Below are 20,554 nucleotides of genomic sequence, written 5' to 3'. Positions count from 1 at the left end.
GGAACCCGGGCGCGGGAAGCGAGAACGCTACCGCACGACCACGAGCTGCGGACTGGGGAGAAGCAAAGCAAGCATTGTACTGTTTTGCTTGCCTATTGTTTTCATGTTGTTAATACAATGAGGTAAGAGCGGCTTGATGGATTATTATTTTTTTAAAATTTGTGGTAAGTCCTGTGGGACCAAACTGCTGACGTCATCGGTCCCTAAGCTTACACACTACTTAATCTAACTTAAACTAACTTACGCTAAGGACAACACACACACCCATGCCCGAGGGAGGACTCGAACCTCCGACGGGGGCAGCCACGCGAACCGTGGCTAGGCGCCTAAGACCGCGCGGCTACCCCGCGCAGCTTGATGGATTAGCTATTATTGCAAAAAAGTCAGAGTTAACCCGTTCGTTACATTATACCGGTATTATACACTGAAGGTCCAAAGAAACTGATATAGGCAAGGGTATTCAAATACAGAGATATGTAAACAGGCAGAACACGACACTGCGGTCGGCAACGCCTATATGAGACAACAAGTGTTTGCCGCAGTTGTTAGATCGGTGACTGCTGCTACAATTGGCAAGTTATCAAGATTTAAGTGAGTTTGAATGTTGTTTTATAGTCGGCGCACGAGCGATGGGACACAGAATCTCCGAGGTAGCGATGAATTGGGGATTTTCTCATACGACCATTTCACGAGTGTACCGTGAATATCAGGAATCCGGTAAAACATCAAATCTCCGACAACGCTGAGGCCGGAAAAAGATCCTGCAAGAACGGGACCAACGACGGCTGAAGAGAATCGTTCAACGAGACAGAAGTGCAACCCTTCAGCAAATTGCTGTAGATTTCAATGCTGGGCCATCAACAAGTGTCAGCCAGCAAACTATTCAACGAAACATCATCGATATGGGCTTTCGGAGCAGAAGACCCACTCGTGTGCCCTTGATGACTGCACGACACAAAGCCTTAGGCCACTCCTGGGCCCGTCAACACCGACATTGAACTGTTGATGACTGGAAATATGTTGCCTGGTCGGTCGAGTCTCGTTTCAAATTATATCGAGCGGATGGACGTGTACGGGTATGGAGGCAAGCTCATGGGAGAGATATGGGACCCCTGATACGTCTAAATACGACTCTGACATGTGCGTAAGCATCCTGTCTCATCACGTGCATCCATTCAGGGCCATTGTGCATTCCGACGGACTTGGGCAATTCCAGCGGGACAATGCGACACCGACACCCCACACCTCCAGGATTGCTTCAGAGTGGCTTCAGGAACACTCTTCTGAGTTTAAACACTTCCGCTGACCACCAAACTCCCCAGACATGAACATCATTGAGCTCATCTGGGATGCCTTGCAACGTGCTGTTCACAAGAGATCTCCACCCCCTCCTACTCTTACGGATTTAGGGACAGCTGTGAAGGATTCATGGTGTCAATTCCTTCCAGCACTACTTCAGACATTAGTCGAGTCCATGTCACGTCGTGTTGCGGCACTTGTGAGTGCTCGCGGAGGCCCTACACGACATCAGGCAGGTGTACAAGTTTTTTGGCTCTTCAGTGTAAAAGAGTTCGCATCTTAAAAAACTGGAAAGAAAGTATAAATCTGTGACGTATCCAATGTACGTAAACTGCATTAAAAAAGTTTCTTAAAAAAGGACGTTGTTTTGTCTTTGCATTGAAATTTTCTGTCTTTATCCAAAAAACCAAAGCTTAAAATAGTAGTAATAAGGGGAACGGGCTAAGAACTCTAACCGGGGGTCCGAATATCCTAGCCCCGGCCTTGCTTCTGCTGCCCTTCGTGTAGACGGGTATGACCTGTGCGTTCTTCCAGCTACTAGGTACAATTTTTATTCGAGTGATCTACGGTAGATAATGTTTAAAAGAGGGGCGAACTTCACCGCAAATTCGTTATAGAATCTGACAGAGATTCTACTGATCCCTGCAGCTTTGTAGATTTGTAGCGATTTCGGATGTTTCTGAGCACTACTGACACTAATATCTACATACATTACTCATCTTTGCAGTGGTACGAGAATTAAAATTGGGGCACCATCCCTGGATTTTCCTTTGTAAAGGAAAATTTTCGAACGTAGTTCAGCATTTTTATTTGCTTCCTTCAGCTTCAGTTCCTGTCTCGTCCGTCAGTGGGCGCTAAATGGTTCATCAAGGAATCGTCAGTTCGATGATGAAAGGAGGTGTGCGGGAGACAGGTAATAGAGAGAGAGAGAGAGAGCCCATGGTTTGTTTACAGTAAGCGGGCTCAAATATACGTAGGTTGCAGTAGTTATGAAACGATGAAGAGGCTTGCACGGGATAAACCAGCATGGCGAGCTCCAGCAAACCAGTCTTCGGACTGAAGACCGCAGTAACTGCAACAAATTAACTGCAGATTCCACATCGCCGAAAGTGTACTCATTTTAACACCAATCTTCGTTAGGACAATAATGCAGTACCGATATGCTTAATCTTGGACTCCACGATGGTGTCAAATATAGTGCGGCGAAGTTCCTTAGTGGGAGTTGGTCGTAAAAAGAAGTTCCTAGTCCGACGAGTAGATGGCTCTTGCAGTCGGTAGCTGCTTACGCCGAAACCCGTATCGCAACGGACGAAATGCTGCGCTGCTATTTCTTCAGCGTTAGTGTTGTAATGTAAAAATGCTAAAAGTAGTCGTCTGTGATAGCTGAAGTAGATGAATTTATCACAGATAGCTGTGATGCAGAAAAAATATACCCAAGAAAAGGTGTAGGGCACTAGTAATGGGAAAAAGTTTTGGAATCACAAATCCTGAGACACCTTGTAATTGGCGTTTTTAAAGCTGTTTATGTGCAGTGAACAGTAAGAAAACGTGCACCATATATCTTTCGCTGGGATAGATCATGTATGTCTGTCATCAGAGGAAGAGGAAAGCACAAGAAGATTATTCACTGAACCGACAAATCTGTTTACAGCAGTTTACATTACAGCAAATTTACAGTAACAATATTATAATAAAAATGAAATAGACAGATCTGCATACATTCAAAGTATCGAACAGTTTGAAAATGTTGTGTTATTTTTGGATTGACGCCCTTCTTTGTCTAATTTTTCGTGGGATTCATATCCAACTAGTAAAAAATAAAAAATCTAGAAAATGAATCATGCATTTGAAACTGTGCAGTTTCCGTGATAGAGTACATACAGAGTAAGTTGGAAAACAATGTAATTGACTAATGAAGAACGCAATGTGAATAATCCCGATTTTGCCTTCTGAAACAAAACTTCAAAAATATCACATTGTGCCCAACACCGAGGTAATATTCAACTAAGAAAACTATTTATTTCTTGAAAATTCGGAAGGATTATGATATGTAATGTTGTCGTATCACTTTGCCCTCTATTGTTATTTATGAAGAGTTGACATTTATTTTACAGTTTATTGCAGTAATTTTTCCACTTGTTAATGTCTCCGGAACAGTATCTCGCCTTATATTTTGTGGCTTTTAGGAATATTGTCGTTCCATTTTCTCTTGTCACATAATTTTAACCTACTAATGTGTTCAAAACTAGTAAACGTGTGGTGAAATTAAGTGACTGATTATAATAATTCAAGAAAGTTACCATGTCTGCCACACAGTTACGTTGCCGCTTGAAAAAATATTAGAATTTCTTTTGCAAAAAGGCCAATTTTGCCCGTTACGTAGTAAACTGAGAAATTTACGTAGCAGAAACTAAAACTGCTCACCTACGAGTAAACTGCTCTTTGTTCACATCGTGGACTAAAAATTCGCTTAAGTGGTAAATTTCTCTCAGTTTAAAAACGCGCGGGGTAAAAGCTGCCAGGACTGTAGTGGCATTTGTATGTGGCGGTATCTCGTGATAGATGTAAGAAATAATGGGAAAATTATCGTTTATCGTTTGTTTTCGCGTTCAGTGTACTATAATGGCTTCTGAAAAGTAATTAGTGGGCGAATATTTCAATTGTTTCGCCAAATACTAGTGCATCGGTAGGATTCATGGATGTGTTTTCGAAATTCAAGAGGTTAGGAGAATGTCAGTAAACGAACATTCGTACGAGATTGCTGAGGAAAAAGTAAGTAAACCTGTGTTGATTTTCTGACAAGGAAGAGGGAAGCTTCACGTAAACGACAGATATATACTGGGGCCCTTACCTGTAGTTGTTATTCTAAAATATACACGAATGTGGTAAAAATATGATAATTTGTTGGCGTGGTTGGCGTCCCTGCCCTCACACGTGTGCTAGAGTAGCCTGCTCGTAGCCGGATTATAGGCAGTTAAAAGTTGTCAAACTATTTGTGTACTAACCCACTGTTAATAAATGTTATGTATCTGTCGTATAAGTGTTCTTGAATACGTGAAGCTTTGGAAAGAGAGTTGAACAAAGGGAATACAATGCATTACTAATGGATTGTTTCCCGTTGCCCGTTGTTTATGTCATTAGTATAGGATAACTAGTTTATTTCTTTCCATTGAATAGCTCAAGCGTTTCGTATGGAGAAAGACTAATTAGTAGTGATATGTACGTCCATTCAGATACTGTTGATATCAAATTCAGTAATAAGGCAACGATCTAGAAGAAGTTTAAGCTGAATTATAGAAACACTAGAAATTCTTCTGTTTATATAGAACTTCCTGTACAAACTACCCAAATATTTTGTTTCCCAGATCTCTGCTATGTTTTCTTTTTCAAAACCGGAAAAGTGGAATGATTTAGGCCCTATATTGATAACAGCACACATGCTGCAGCTTACTTGTTATGATTTAACCTCCTACATGCATCTTGCAGTGTACAGAGGTTGTAAAGTTATTCTTGCAGCTACTTACGGTAATGACATGCAGTGTATTATATTTCAAAATGTACTGTGGTGACACACATACAGTATAGCTTGAATTGCAGTGTCCAAAATAGTTTCCTTCACATATTTATTACAAGGATAACATGTGCAGAAGGGTTGGTAATGACCTAAACATAGAATTGGAACAATATTTTATCTATTAGCATGGGGACCTGTTTGAGAATAAAAATATTTTGAACTATAAGACATCAAAATATGCAGAATTGACTATGTTTACATATAGTTTGTTGTGAAGTATACTGATTGGTGCATGTTTTCATTTGTTTTTAGCATACATCTTCTGTTGTGTGAATTGCTGGATAAGTGGTAGACAGTTTTTTTTCCCAATTGTAAGACAGTTGAGAAGTACTTGTACTATGGCATATGTATAAAAATTCTGTTAATTCTAAATATCCACACTTGACTGATGATGATAGGTTTATAAAAGAAATCTGGTGTTCATGAATGACGTATTGGTTGCTGTTTGTGAAAATGATGTCGTTTGAGAAATATTATTTGACTGCAAGGCATGCTGCTTAGAAAATGTTTGACCTCTCTTTGTGGCGATTAATATTTGACTGTTGTACAAAGAATTAAGCGTTAATCTTCATTCAAAGCTTAACTGATTATACAGTGCAGATTTTTGGTGCCACAGTCATAGGGTGCTCTGTTGACAATTCAGAGTACATTCACATGTATCTAACAGCTATAGAGTTTTGAACACACAAAGGAAACAGGATATTAGGGTGCATGTTCACCAACGGATGTAAATTTATGGCTTAATAAATTGTCTGTCTTGTACTTTAACGAAGTGCTAGGAGTTTCTCATTGGAAGTAATGATTAATTTTTGTAAACAGCGTAGTTGCAATTTGATCAATGTTGTGTAGCATAGTCTCATCAGTAGAGAGTGAAATGTGATTTCCACCTAGTTTCCCAAGAATTTCTGCTTCCAAATTAATAGTTTTATTTCCAGACCTTTTTTTCTGTTGCCTTCTCTGTTGAATAATATTAAGTACAAAATATGTGTGATACATTTAGCAAAGCTGATACTATTTTTCTGTTTGTTTTAAACATGAGGGAGATAATATTGACACCAAGAGTACAAATGAATAAATGAACAATGATACAAATTTGTTTGGATTACATTAAATTAGTTGTGTGGTATGTCTAGGATATGAAAAGTAGTCAAAGATGAGCATTTTGCTTAAGTGCAGTATAATGAAGCAGCTGAACATTATGAAAGATTATTGTATTTCAGTGATTCTAAAAATAACATAAAAGATTAATTTTAAGAGCTCATGTGAAACTACTGTTAACTGTGGTAGGAGTTGCACTATAGCAAGTTCTTTAATTCTGTCTTAAACTCTACCACATTACCTAACAAACGTTTATAGACTTTGTTAGATTTGTGTCTCCTCATGTATCTGGCTCCCTTGTGTACCAATACAAACCCCTTGAAGTCTTCATCTAGACTTAACACCAGATACAATTCTTATAACACACTTCTGTATTCTGAAAATACTTTTCCTGTAAGATGAGTTCACCCAAAATATGATTCTGTAACACAGTAGTGCATTGAAATCGGCAGAATAAACTAGTTTCTTCATTTTTAAGTTACATAGGAATTGTGTACTGCAAACATAGCTGAACTAAGTCGGCACATTTATACCATTCTAGGGGGTGGGTTTTCTGTTAAGATGTGATCTGTGTATTACACAAAAAAGGTAACATTTTCTGTTTCTTGCATTACATTGTTTGAGTAAGGTATTTTTGCAGTGTTGGGCAATGGTTACTGAATTAATTGTACTTAGTTTTGTCCAAATTTAATTATGATCTATTTTCTTTGAACCTGGCATTTAGTGTTTGATATAAAGTGGTAGAATGGGCTGTACTTGAGAAAAATATGAGTGTCTAGAATAGCCAGTTCCAAAAAAGTTACTTGAATTGGCTGAGTGAGGCAAATGCAAAGGAAAATAGAATAAATTGAACCATGATCATTTTATGTATTTTCTTTTATTTAATCTTTAACTTGATTGAGACTACATCACAGAGTATTAGCTCTCCCTCCTGTGACTTGGAGAAAGGCTGTTGGTCTACCACATGCATTTTTTGGCATGAGGATGTGCTGGACTTCACAGAATTAGGAGCCATGAAACTTTCCTTCCTTCGTTTTCAGAGTAACTTTTAGTTGTCAAATTACTCCATTGTTTTCACTAGCAGAAGAGTACTTGGTATGTTGCATTCAAGGAAGACAAAATTCAGTGAATAGGCTGAATTCTACAGTAATAAGAATATTAGTGTCTGTTTTTTTTTTTTTTTTTTTTTTCGTATTAGAGAAATAATGTATTAGCTACTTTGAATGATAGCAGTCTTGGTAAAATATAATTTTCTTGCAGCCAAGATACAGCCTCTTAGAATTCCCTCACCTCGGAGGTTGCACTAATTTATCTTATATTCTGTAGAGATTCTTTGAATATGCAAGTCAGTGAGAGGTTCTTCTTTGTCTAAGCCCAATTTTTAATGTTTCTTCACCTCTGGTGTTACTTGACTGCAATGTGAAGAGTGACTGACAAAAATACTTATTTAGGTCCTTCCAGAAATAAAAGTAACTGTCAGAAGAAACAATTAGTTGTGCAGATTTTTAACCCAACATTATGCTAAAAGAAACTGAAATGTTTCTATGCTTTGTTGTTCATGTAAAATTATTCCATTGTCTTCAGCAGAGGTTTTTACATACACCCTGTTTCTCCAACTTCTGTTCTACGATAATTACTGGGAGAGGTGGAACTGTAATTAAGATATTGGACTCCTGGTCATGAGAAGAACGACTCAGATATCTTTCTGATTTAGGTTGCTCATCGATTCTTAAAACTCATAGAATCTCCCCTTAAACAAGACCAAAGCTAGTTCCTTCTGAATCTTTTTTCAGTCTGGATCTTTGTTCATTTTATAATGCCCTCAACATCTACTGGGTGTTAAAAGACTGAATCTTCTGTGTATGAGGACTGTAGACAATTTCATAGATAATTCATACTACCATATTTCCCTTGACTGGTATATTTCTAGTTTGATAATATTTAGTTGTAACAAAAAAGTCAATAAGCACAAAATGTACAGGAGTCCTTTCCCTTTCCACCCATACAGTTTCATTCCAGAAGCAACCTTCTATATCTACAGATTTCAAAGAGTACTTTTGTTGTCATATTTTAAGTACTGTAGTTAAACAAAAGCCACATACACCACAGAATTGAAGTTCATGGCAGTTCTGTGTAAACAATATTGCACACTTTTGTGGCAGTGTTTTCGTTTCTAATATTAAACATCTGACTATCATCCACGTCACTAAATGAAAAATATGTCCAGGAGTGGACACATTTATTCATATATAAGCTGATGCTATTTTTAGAACTCCTCCAGACACATCATCTAAGAAGTTTGTATGTATTAATTTCCTTTGTGTCTGCCTGGTGGTCTAGCAGTGAAGTGTGTGACTGAAAACCGAGAGGTCACATTATCGAATCCCGGCTGGACCATGGAAGTTTTCAGTCTGCCTTTAATCTAGCCGTCGCCTCACAATGTGTGAAAAGTGACCAGGAATGACACATGGTTCGGATTCACTGTTAAGTTGTAGGTCCCCTTTCCCAGGTTTGATCACTGGTGGAGGTTATATACACTCAAGTCACCGAAGTGGCATCCTGGTGAAATTCGTGCACTCAGCCAATGATCCCCGTGCAGTTATTATCAATGTCTTTTGTCATTCCCAATATTTACCTTCCTCAAAAAAGTTTAAACAGTAGAACACTAGCATAAAAAACAGTCTCTATAAAAAATTCATTGGTACAGAAAAGATTTAGATATATATTAAATGTCTGGTGGTTAATGTGGCTGAGTTTAATACTTAACTAAAGAACTTTCCGTTGGGCAACTCCTCCTCGTCCGTTGAAGAATATCTTTGCAGATACACACAAATTTAAAGTTTTGGGCTATTTTAAAATTAGAATTAGCGCTGTAATACGGTAGCCTTTAGTAGTGATATCACATTTCAAGTACTGCATTTAAAGAAATGTACGTATTTGACTTCTTTGCACAACCCAGAAACTACATTCCGTTGGATCCAAGGATAACAACTATTGTAGTATAATGTAAAAACCTATGAATTAATATATGTTTTGATCGCCGTACGTGCAGAATTATATGAAATACGGAGAATTAATACGAGCCTTAATGCACACAATCGTAGTTCACATCCCTCAACCTATGTGCACTACTAGCATTTATTTACGTTGAAACGCGAAAGACTAAAATGTACAACGTAAAAAGCACCTCAGCAGCAGGAACTTTCTTACATATAAATCAATTCGTTATATACTTTTCTGTGTTTATAGTTGCTTTTTAGAAATTGAGCCGCTTTGTTGAAATGAATTCGACCGCCCTTTTACAGAATTTTTTTCCATTAGATGTGTTCTTTTTCTACTTATATTTTTTGCGGCCGTTGGGATCCCTGCCGCAACTGCCATCAAATTTCTTTACAGAGAGTCAAATATATCACTATAACCGATATGCGAGAGAGCAAAAGAATTTTGATATGCTACGTAGTATTCTCGTTCGATTGCCTTCCTTACCGAGATCACTTTCCTTTTACGAAATTGGCGACTTGCCTGGAAAATCGCTAATTACGAGAGACTCCGGGATGAGTTGGACTTTTTGCTGACGGAAGTAATTGTACTGAGTCGTTTTGTTACAAATCGCTCTGAGATTGTGCTTTGTAAATAATCGGCTGTGGAGTCTCATAAGGAAAGGCGGAAGTACATTTAATTATTGTAATCTTCGTTGTTTGTTGGCCTCGGTAATCCTCGTCACAGTCCGTTGGTTCTCGGGCTCCGTTTCCCGTGGAATGACTGCAGAGGGGCACAGTGTGTAACGTGCGCATGAAAATGTCACGTACCCGTGAAGTCTTCGTTGGCACAAAAGTAATTTTAATACTATGTAAACATTGATACGTATTTGAACACGCATGTTTTTGGATCACCATTGAAGATTGTCCTCCATTTTACTAATTTCAGTACAATACCTGAAGGCGCAATTTGCATTCCACAGCCTGACGTTTTCTCTCTCTAAAGTGTTCACCCAGCTCCTCCATCGTTTTAGTTCACCTTATGAGTCGTACTCTTCTTTAGATATGCCCACAAGCAGGTGCGCTAAACAGAAGATCAACGTGCAGTGTGATATTGATTCGTTACCGTCCGCACTTCCACGCATATCTTTAAAGAATCTTCGTTTGCTCCTGAACTTCTGTAACACAAATTCCTTCTATAGGTTCGATGTGGTACTGCGTGTGTTTCTTTATTGAATGAGATGGTATAACCCTAAAACAATACTGGCCCTTTAGTGGAAATTTGTTCGACCAACAATTTACATCGTCGAAAAATCTCTTCGTTATTCGAAGAAAGTGCAGATGGGGTCCTTTCGGAGAGGATACGAATATTCTTTGCACACCATCGTCTGATTTGAGCTAGTGTTCATTCCTAGTAACGTCATAGTGAGTGGCGTAAACTTTACCCGCATTCAGGACAGTTCAAATCCGCGTCCAGCCATGCTAATGCAGGTTTCCCATGATTTCCCTAAATCGCTTCAGGCAAATGCCGGGATGCTTCCTTTGAAAGGGCACTTTCGGCTTCCTTCCCCATCCTTCCCTTAATCCAGTGGGACCGATTACCTCGTTGTTTGTTCCCTCCCCCGAATCAACCAACCGTAAACTTTACCGTTTGTTATGTTAAAACACCACTCCTACAAGGTATCAGGTAACATCAATTCGTTCGACTGCCTTAGTACGTATACATAGTCATTCGTGCGTCATATGACTGACTGTGTTGAGTACTGTGAGAGTATAGTATGATGTCCCTGTTGAACATGAGTGTGAAATGAGACGAAGGGAGTGTGTGAAATCTGATAATGGCATGGAGCGCCAAGCGCATAACGCACCTATACGGCCGATGGGTCACCATAAGTAGTGTGCCATGCTCTCCCTTTACGAGAGATTACGGAAAGATTTGGAATGTAAACCAGGTATTTGGTATACATGTTAGGGATGAAAATGACTTCATCTGACAGGATTGGAACCACCTGCCTCCGGCTAGAGGGCCACCTTACACACAGTTTTTCAATTCACAAGCCATATTTTGTTGCAGTATGTTGTATGCACCATACATATCGCATTTTTGTCCATAGTCCTTTGGAGCTCCCTTCCTCCATCCCAACACCCCTCAGTGACAGCTCTGAAGAATTTCGGCTGGTAAAATATGTTGAAAACAAAAGTACGGTAGTATTTGAAAGCACCGAGGATTGAATCACACCCATCCTGCTGCGGTTGTTCGTGGATTCCGCTAGTAATTCCTGCCGAATGATAGGGCCTCAGTAGGTTAGTGTTCTCGTGTGATATGCTTGTTGATAGCATCTTGAACGCTAACGTACAAACGAGATCAAACATTTCAAGAATCTGAAAGCGAGAGGGCAGTTTGTAAGCACTTAAGACTCTGTACTAAACGCTTCTGAAGAGTTATTCAACAGCCAATTGTCTCTCGCAGGATTGGAATATACTTGATGCAAATGGGACTGGTTCAGGGCTATTTTTGTGATTCTAGAGGCTGACAAAGACTTACACAAGAATATAAAATGTTTCTTATTATAACGTTAACAGAACTTTCCATCGGTTTTTAGCTGAACATGATAATAATATTAAAATGTTACCACTTCCAAATGTTCTGTAAAATTATATTTATTTGGTCACGAACCGGCTTTCGGCTTACCAGGCCATCTTCAGGTGACAACTGACTGTCGAAAATACAGATAAACATGATATGCGACTTATACAGATAATATTAGTACAGAAGATACAGAAATGACTAATTTTTTACATAGGAAAATATTACATTAATTACTTTAACTAAAAAAAGGGTATACAAAGTTTTTGTGTAGAGACACATATAACAATTGATGAGAAATAAAATGAATTTACAGTTAGAATCTAGGATTGTTAAATTAAGTGTTCGTCATAAATACTAGATTCTGACTGTAAATTCATTTTATTTCTCGTCAGTTGTTGTATGTATCTGTACCTAAAATCTTTGTTAACCCCCATTTTAGTTAATGTAATAACTGTAATATTTTTCTGTGTAAACAACTTGCCATTTTTGCATCTTCTGTAGAAATAATATCTGTGTAAGTCGCACATCATGTTTATCTATGTTTGCGACAGTCAGTTGTCAGCTGAAGATGGCCTGAGAAGCCGAAAGCCGGTTCGTGATCGAATAAATATAATTTTGCAGAACTTTAGAACGTGTTATCCTTTTTAATATTCTTTATGATTATTTTATACACACTCTCTTAGCACCACGCTTCATGTCTCGATTCCTTTTTTTCCTTTCTTTGTGGCAAAAGCTTATTTTCTTAAACAGTGATGTCTGATCGTTGTAGCATTCTGCTCGTAGATAGCCATTTTGTTTGTATTCCAGGGCCGCATATGCCTAAGATACACCACATAAGACTATAGTCCTTGCTCCCATACAAAAGAAGTGAGGGGGACTAATAAATTAAACTTAAGCAGGCATTTCCTCTGCCTCACGTATGCTTTATTGCAAGAGTGAAGTCGCATACGAACTAAGCACCTCACGGTATTATGGTTCTGGGACCTGTAGTTACGATGCTGAGAGTGGGAAGTGTCGTCACTAAAAGTTGTGTATTATCTGAACGTATGTAGGTTTTAGGACATGCCGTTGATTTGGACGATCACATTTATGAGCATTAATTCTCGCCTTTGTGTTCTTAAAATGATGCAGCTATTACGAGGCACTGGTAAACTCAATGTTCTGTGCTGAAACTTTCCTTAGATTCTGGAAAAACAAAGTATACAGTGAAAAGTCAGGATTTGCTTATTTTCGATTATGTTCCCATCCCTGGCAATCTTTCATGTAGAATTATCTAAATGTAACACTGTCGTCATTTGACTATTCTGTCATTACCTGTTATACCCTATTCCAGTTTCGAATCAAGATGAATTTCGCAACAAAAATGTTGTGCATCTCGACTAGCTGTTGGTCTGTTGGATCCAAGTAATGGATATCGGACTAGTTTTTTGAATGGATTCACAACTTGTAGATAGAACCCAATGAGGCGAAATCGTCGACATTTAAATTACGAGAGCGAGAGTGTCACAGGGCAGCTATATAAACAGCTGAAAGCTCCGTCCGCATGACCAGTCCGCATTGTAGCCCATGGACGAAACTTCTGAGTGTCCTACTTCTGTGCCCGTGCAGGATGATTTTGCTAAATGAAGACAAACTGCAGGAAAGGACCCCAGAGAGGACAAGGATCAAAAAGGTCGTACGGACATATGGTTGGAAGTGCGTTGCAAGGGAGATACACCCACTTAAAGTGGAGATAGAACTTTGACAGTGACCCCTGTATCAGCACACGGCAGGTGGCCCGCAGCATGGGGTAAGCCAGAAGACCGTGTGAAATATTGTACACGACGGATATCACTATCCGTATCATTTACAACGCGTACAGGCATTATTACCTACTCGCAGCTGCGGTTTTATCTCTGGTTCGTCGCACAGACCACCACGATACTGGGATTTATGTTATCCATCCTGTTAACAGATGAGGCGAACTTCACCTGTGGGCTATGGAGAATCCCCGTGGTGTGGTAACAGCGTCCCGCCAGCACCGGTGCAGCAGCCTCAGTGTGTGGGCAGTGATTATTGGCGACCGCCTCGTGGGTCACGCATCCTTCCACAATGCTTCACAGGCAAGGCATATCTGGACTTGTTGCGGGTGACGCTCCCCCCCCCCCCCCCCTCCTGCTGGAAGACATGCCTTTGGTGGTACCGAGAGTAATGTGGCTGCTACGTGAATGCTCCAGCTCACTGCCCTCTTGAGTGTGGACCTAAAACACTAATACAGGAAGAACATTCCCACATGCTTGGTGTGTTCTCATGTGTGCTGTCAGTCATTCAAACCTACACTGCCAAAGGTCTTTTATCTCTATCGTTAAGTGTGTGTATCTCCCTTGAAACACATTCACGGCCATGCGTCAGTATGACCTTTTTTACTCCTTATCATCTCAGGAATCGTGTCCTGCAGTTTGTCCCATTTAGCGAAATCACCCTGTATATATTCTCTGCAGCCCAATTTGCAGAGCTTGGCAAAGAGTATTTTGTATCAATATCAGCGATGTATTACATTCGCGTAAAATGAGATAATAGCTGTTTGCGGTATAATCTCTCTCACGTTGGTGGTAGTACAATCGTCGCACACTCTACCTCGGATATTGGCTTTCTACATTTACCCAACAGTGATTCGTGACTACAACGTCGCCATTTTTCCCAAAGACGATCAATTAGTTCCCTGAGCGTCTCAGTTACAGTTTCGTATGGGCTACACAAACTGGTCATGATCCTAGCAATGCGTCTCTGAATTCGTTCGATTTCTGCGACCATGCGTACTTCACAGGGATCTAAACACAGGAGCAATATTCCAGTTTCCCTTACAGATGCACAGCGCTTTCCAAGAGCCCTTCCAACAAATCCATATCTTCCATTCGGCTTCTCTACTACTGATATTACGTGTTCATTTCTTAGTATTACTCGTATACATTGTGTTTGAGTATTAGAGGTACAAACGAAAGAAGTGAGTAGAGAACAATGAAACAATCCAAATACACTGAGGTGACAAGTCATGGGATGGCGATATGCAGATATAAAGATGTCTGTAGTACTGCGTACACAAGGTATAAAATGGCAGTGCATTGGCGGAACTGTCATTTGTACACAGATGATTGATACATGTGAAAAGGTTTCCGACGTGATTATGGTCGCACGACGGGAATTAAGACTTTGAACGCGGAATGGTAGTTGGAGCTAAATGTATGGGGCCAATTTCGGAAATCGTTGGGGAATTCAGAATCCCGAGATCCAGAGTGTCAAGAGTGTGCCGAATTACCAAATTTCAGATATCACCTCATACCTTGGACAACGACCGATAGTAGCGGCGTTTGCGTAGAGTTGTCGGTGCTAACGGACAAGCAGCACAACGTAAAATAGCCGCAGAAATAACTGTCGGACGTACGACGAACGTGTGCGTTTGGACAGTGCAGCGAAATTTGGCGTTATTGGACTGTGGCCGCAGACGACCGAAGCGAGTGCCTTTGCTAACAGGACGTCATTGCTTCATCTGGGCTCGTGACCATATCTGTTAGACCCTAGACGCTGGAAAACCGTGGCCTGGTCAGATGGATCCCGTTTTCAAAACCTGATGGTTTGATTGTGAATTAAGCCCCACGAAGCCATGGACCCAAGTTGTCAACAAAGCACTCTGCAAGCTGGTAGTGGCTGCATAATGGTGTGGTCTATGATTATATGGAATGGACTGGGTCCTTTAGACCAACAGAACCTATCACTGACCGGAAATGCTTATGTCCGGCTACTTGGAGACCATTTGCAGCCATTCATGGATTTTATTTTTGTGGATGAGAATGCGGCCTGTCACTGGGCCACAGTTGTTCGCGGTTGGTTTGATGAACATTGTGGACAGTTCGAGTGAATGTTTTGGCGACCCAGATCGCTCGACATGAATCCCATCGAACTTCTTCTATGCGGGATACTCGAGGGACCAGTTCGTGCACAAAATCCTGCGTCGGCAACACTTTTCCTGTTATGGACAGCTATAGAGGTTTTCTACAGGGGACTTCCAACGACTTATTGAGTCCATACCGCGTCGAGTTTCTCCACTACGCCGGCAAAATGAGGTTCGATACGATATTAGGAGGTATCCTATGACTTTTGTCGCCACACTGTAATCCTAATAAACATAGGTCTGGAAACCAATGGTTCCCCCTGTACGGCCACATTTCCTGCTTGGCCGATTTACTATTCGTGAATACTTTCGTTTCCTGCAACACAAGCTAATCGCTTTTTGGATGATGTTCTTTTTGGTGAATGGATGCATATGTGGTAAATGCATGATGGTGCACCGGCACACTTAAACGTAGCACGAATCTACGACACCAAGTGAATCGGACGTGGGTCGCCAATACCTGGCTTCCCGCATCCCCCGACTTGAACCCTTTGAATTTCTTTGTGTGGGAATATTTAAAAGCTGTGGTGGATTCCAGCCCAGTTGATGGTATCCATGAACTCCGGGAACATATTGTGGATGGTTGCAGTGCATTCGTAACACGTATGGGATTTTTGAACGTGAATAGGCATCGATGAGAAGACGTGCTAAAGCGTACCTTCACCTGAAAGGTGGACATGTGGAACGCTTGTAACGTGATTATCCTGAAACACGAGAGCGAGCTAAAAAGTGATGCCTCCGAATTTTTAATGTGAAAATTCGTAAAGCTTTTTTAAAAAAAAACGTAATTGACATTCTACAACTTTATTTTTCATGTCTACATATTTGCAGCCCTGTGCCGTCAGAGGGCTCCGAATTACAGCGTGTAACATGACAGTGTGCGTAACATAACTTGTCGGTGCGCTACAAACATCGTGCTGTAATACAGTTTCGAATTCAAAGCATTCGTCCACACTTGGAGCACACTCTTCTTCAGCATGACGCTGCGACATAAGCAACAATCCGACGCCTAGGGTTCGTTGTCCTCGACAATGCTCCATACAGTCCTAACTTGGCGCCATCCGATTTACTTCTGTTTTCAAAACTTAACACACTTTTGGACTTCACTTTGATAGCGATGAAGCGGTGCGAGCACAGGCGTGGTCGTGGCTGCTTCAACAAAGCCAAACAACAACAAACTTTTCTTTCGTTGGGAGAAATGTGTTCGTCGCCAGTGCGACTATGCTGAGAAAGACACGAAGAATAAAAATGTAGAATATTAATAACATTTATTTAAAAACTTTAAAAAAGTTCACATAAACAATTCGGAGGTTTTACTTTTCACCACGCCCTCGTACATATCTGCACTTTGGATCATCGGGAACTCTTTGTCATGAGGTGTTCATATACTCAGTCGTGTTGCGTCGTATCTGAGGAACCGTAGGTTTCCAAACCTTATTTATTATGGTCATTTGTTCGTTTCATTGTTGTCTACACGCCCATTTCGTTCGAACCTATCGTAGCTAAACACCTAGTATGTGTATATGATGTGACGTGTCCCAGATGTTCGCCACTAAGTATTGTAATCAAATATTTTCAGAATGCTTCACTTTTATCTTAGAGTTGTTTTTTTTGCATTTATCCACATTCAAAAATAGTTGCTATAAGTCATACCAAGTGAAAATGTTGTCCAAGTCTTTGTGCATTTTCCGGCTACCGTCCATCAAAGATACTTTCATACAGACAGTGGCATCGTCAGCGAACAGTCTGGTTGTGCTGCTCACACTGTCCAATAAATCGTCCTTGTATAATGCGAACATTGGAGGCCTGTTACGATTCCTCGGGGCACAGCCCATATTACTTTCGTATCTGGTGAACGTTCGCCGTCCGGCAAAACGCAGTGCATTCTGTTAGCAAAAAAATTCATCGAGCCATTCGCGTATTAGTCAAGACACTCTGTGCGACATCATCTTGGATATTAGTTGACGATATGGTACAATGTCGAGCGCCTTTTGGAAGTCTAGGAAGACAAGAGTCTACTTGGGTAGCTCAGTTGGTAGAGCACTTGCCTGCGAAAGGCAAAGGTCCCGAGTTCTAGTCTCGGTCCGGCATACAGTTTTAACCTGCCAGGCAGTTTCAAGAGTCTATCCGTTTATGTGCATCTACCATGTGGAAGACGTGTGTAAATAAAGCTAGGTGTGCTTCATGCCAATGATTTTCTGTAAGTCCAAAAAAATCACTCACTCGAGCATCGGATAGCAAAAGTCATGCTCCACCTCTTTTGGGATGCAAAAGGGGTGATTTTGGAGCATTACATAGAAAATGCGGTTAATAGTAAAGAGTAATTCATACTCAAATGTGCTACGAAATTACCTTCGGCCTGCAATCAGAAGTAAACTACGCTGAATTCTGGGTGCAGGTGTTTGGTTGCAACACGACGATATTGCTCGTTCAATCGTAGCAACAATACAGGATATGAAATTTAAATTTCTCGAATACCAACCCTACTCCCCAGACCTCGCCCCGAGTGTTCAGGCAGCTCAAAGAAACGCTGGGAGGCAAGCATTTAGGAACAATGAAGAGGGGGGGGGGGGGGGGAATCGTGTTGCACGAATATCTGCATGCACAACCAAAAGAATTATTCGCGGTATCCTTGCATATCTGAAACGGTGGAATGTGTGCACTACGCCTCGTGGAAATAACGTAAAAAAATGATAGACCCTTAATTTTTCGGTAATAGGCTCTACCTCAGTTTCATAATAATAAATAATTAAGGTTTTTATTTGAATTGCTCTCGTAAAATGAAACAGGGATTTCGTCTCAGCTTGGTATCTCGTTCACTTTGAGGTGTCGTCGTCGTCTTACCACGCTCGTCTATCTTGCGTAAGCCTTTCACATTTGAATAACTACTGCAACCTACATTCATTTGAGTCTGCTTACTGTTTGCATACATAGACCTCCGTTCTCAATTTTTACTCCTTCCCTCCCCCCCCCCCCCCCCCCCCCCCCTCTTGCTTCCATCACCTAGTTAACTGTAACTAATCCTTGATGTCTCAGGATGTGCGCTACCAAGTTCTCTCTTCTTTTAGTCGAATTGTAAATTCCTCCTTTTTTTTAATTCTGTAACTCCTCAATACCTATTCGGTCTCCCCATCTTATCTTAATCATTCTTTTCTTGACGAAACCGCTTATCGTTCACTTTTCACTTCCGTGCAAGGCTACACTCACGATAAATATCTTGAGAAAAGACTTCCTAACACTAAAATTTATATTAGATTTTTAAAAATTCCTCTTTATTAGAAATGCTTTCTTTGCCGTTATTAGTTTGCGCTTTATATTCTCCCTACTTCGGCCATTATCAGTTATTTTGCTTCCCAAGTAACAAAACTCATCTACTACTTGAAGTGTCTCATTTCCTAATGTAATTCTATCAGCATCACCCGATTTCATTGGACGGCATTCCATTACCTTTGTTTTACTTTTATTGAAATTCATTGTGCCCTAGCTCACTTCCTGCAAGCTTTTGTTTCGTCTTCGGCCGTGATGGGTTACAGTGTTAATTTAAAGGAGCGGCTGCATGAAATCGTTGCGGACGGAGTCTCCGTGGTGGTGTGTGCGATGGGCCATCGACGCGTTGCTGTCTTGAAGAGATGCTACGAGTGGTTTCTTTTTTCTTTTAATATTTTGTGTTTTTGGTTCTTTGAAGTACTGGGTAGTTACAGGTCGTTGGTCACCTCGATTATCTTCCGGCCGTCGATGTTTGCAAGTTCGTTGATGTGTTTTTCTGCTTGTATTAGATGTTGCTGAGGGAATACGAGTAGTTACTTTAAGTCTGGTGTGCTGATGATACATCGTTGATATTTTTGCAGTGTACAGGTCCATCGGTGTTAGTAATATTCATTAGGAAAGGGTTCCATTCCCGTATAAGCATATTCGTTGAAGTAGATTGGCTTTGGTTGCAGGTATTTCCTTAAATTGCGTGTTAGTAATTAGAAATAGGGTGACACTGCACTCGGTTATATGAAAGCGCATCCGGAACTGAGTAAGTTTAGTTCACCGTATTTATCTAGTAGCCATTGGTGTTCATATTTATTGTTTTGCCTCTAAGTTTGAGTAATTGTCTGTGCTTCAGTGGGTTTCCAGATTAGGTTTATCTGGGGAGGGGGCGGGGGGGGGGGCGGGTACTGGTTTTCGAAGTTGTTCAGCAGGGCTGTCAGTGCGGTATCCACCTGGAGCCTGGAGACGAAGTCTGTTGATGTATTAGTGGTTTGTGTGGTTGTTTTTCTACTTTTAACCTGTCAGTGGTATTATGTTTCGGGGCCTTAAGACAATTCTGAATTGTAGTGAAGCTGATGCCCGATATATCTTACGTCGCTTAAAGCGGCTCATTTGCTGTATTTAGTTGTTGGTGTCCATACGACAGCGTATTTTTTTTTAAGTTGACCAGGGTTGCATTTCTGAACACATTTTACGCATATTATCATTATCTGGAACACCCGAAAACAACTTTTTAGGAGTTTTATGGATTTATTTGTACAGTATTGTATGACACAGCATTTGTAATCCATTTTGCGAAACGTGCATTCCAAAACAAGACATCACTGTAAATTAGCTTAATGTCAGCAGGAGCAGCGAGCTAGCCAGTGACGTCACAGGCATCACATGACTCGAATAGAACGTTTTAGCGGGCTTTCAAATTATTTTAATTTCATCTCCATTTTTATAAAAGAATACTGAAATTCAAGGGAAAATTCCAGTGACATGAAATGACAATTAATTTATGTCAGTTTCCAGAAAACAGTCAAATATCCTATTCTTTGAGGACGATTCTTCGAGATGGGACAAACCTCTTGTTGGCTGTTATGTGATTGCATGCGTCGGTTAGTGGCTTTGTATGATAGTTATAAACCACAGATGCTACATGTTTGAGTAAGTCTCTAGGGCAGTAGCCATCGTATTGAACTTGTTTCAAATATGATGATGCTCGGACATTCAAAGATTCAACACTCTGGCGGCTACACCGGTTATTAATGTACCAGCATTTCACATTTTCAATGACTTATCTCGCGCTAACATTAACCTATGAGCTTGCATTTTTACTCACTTAA

At 40.5% G+C, this 20,554-nt stretch overlaps 1 protein-coding gene across 1 annotated transcript in view; it reads left to right on the top strand.

Moving 5' to 3' along the window:
• Nucleotides 1-3,947: 3,947 nt before the first annotated feature.
• The window catches only part of LOC126471218 (putative cyclin-dependent serine/threonine-protein kinase DDB_G0272797/DDB_G0274007), a gene marked incomplete at its 3' end in the record, with an annotated part of 292,651 nt that continues 276,044 nt past the window's right edge, over nt 3,948-20,554 (top strand). Inside the window, exon 1 of the mRNA XM_050099341.1 lies at nt 3,948-4,071. The remainder of the gene's footprint in view (nt 4,072-20,554) is intronic.

The sequence above is a fragment of the Schistocerca serialis genome, chromosome 3 (assembly GCF_023864345.2).
Source record: "Schistocerca serialis cubense isolate TAMUIC-IGC-003099 chromosome 3, iqSchSeri2.2, whole genome shotgun sequence".
In the NCBI taxonomy this organism is placed as follows: Eukaryota; Metazoa; Arthropoda; class Insecta; order Orthoptera; family Acrididae; genus Schistocerca; species Schistocerca serialis.
Note: the sequence above shows the minus strand (reverse complement) of the source record. Positions and strands in the feature narration are given on the sequence as shown.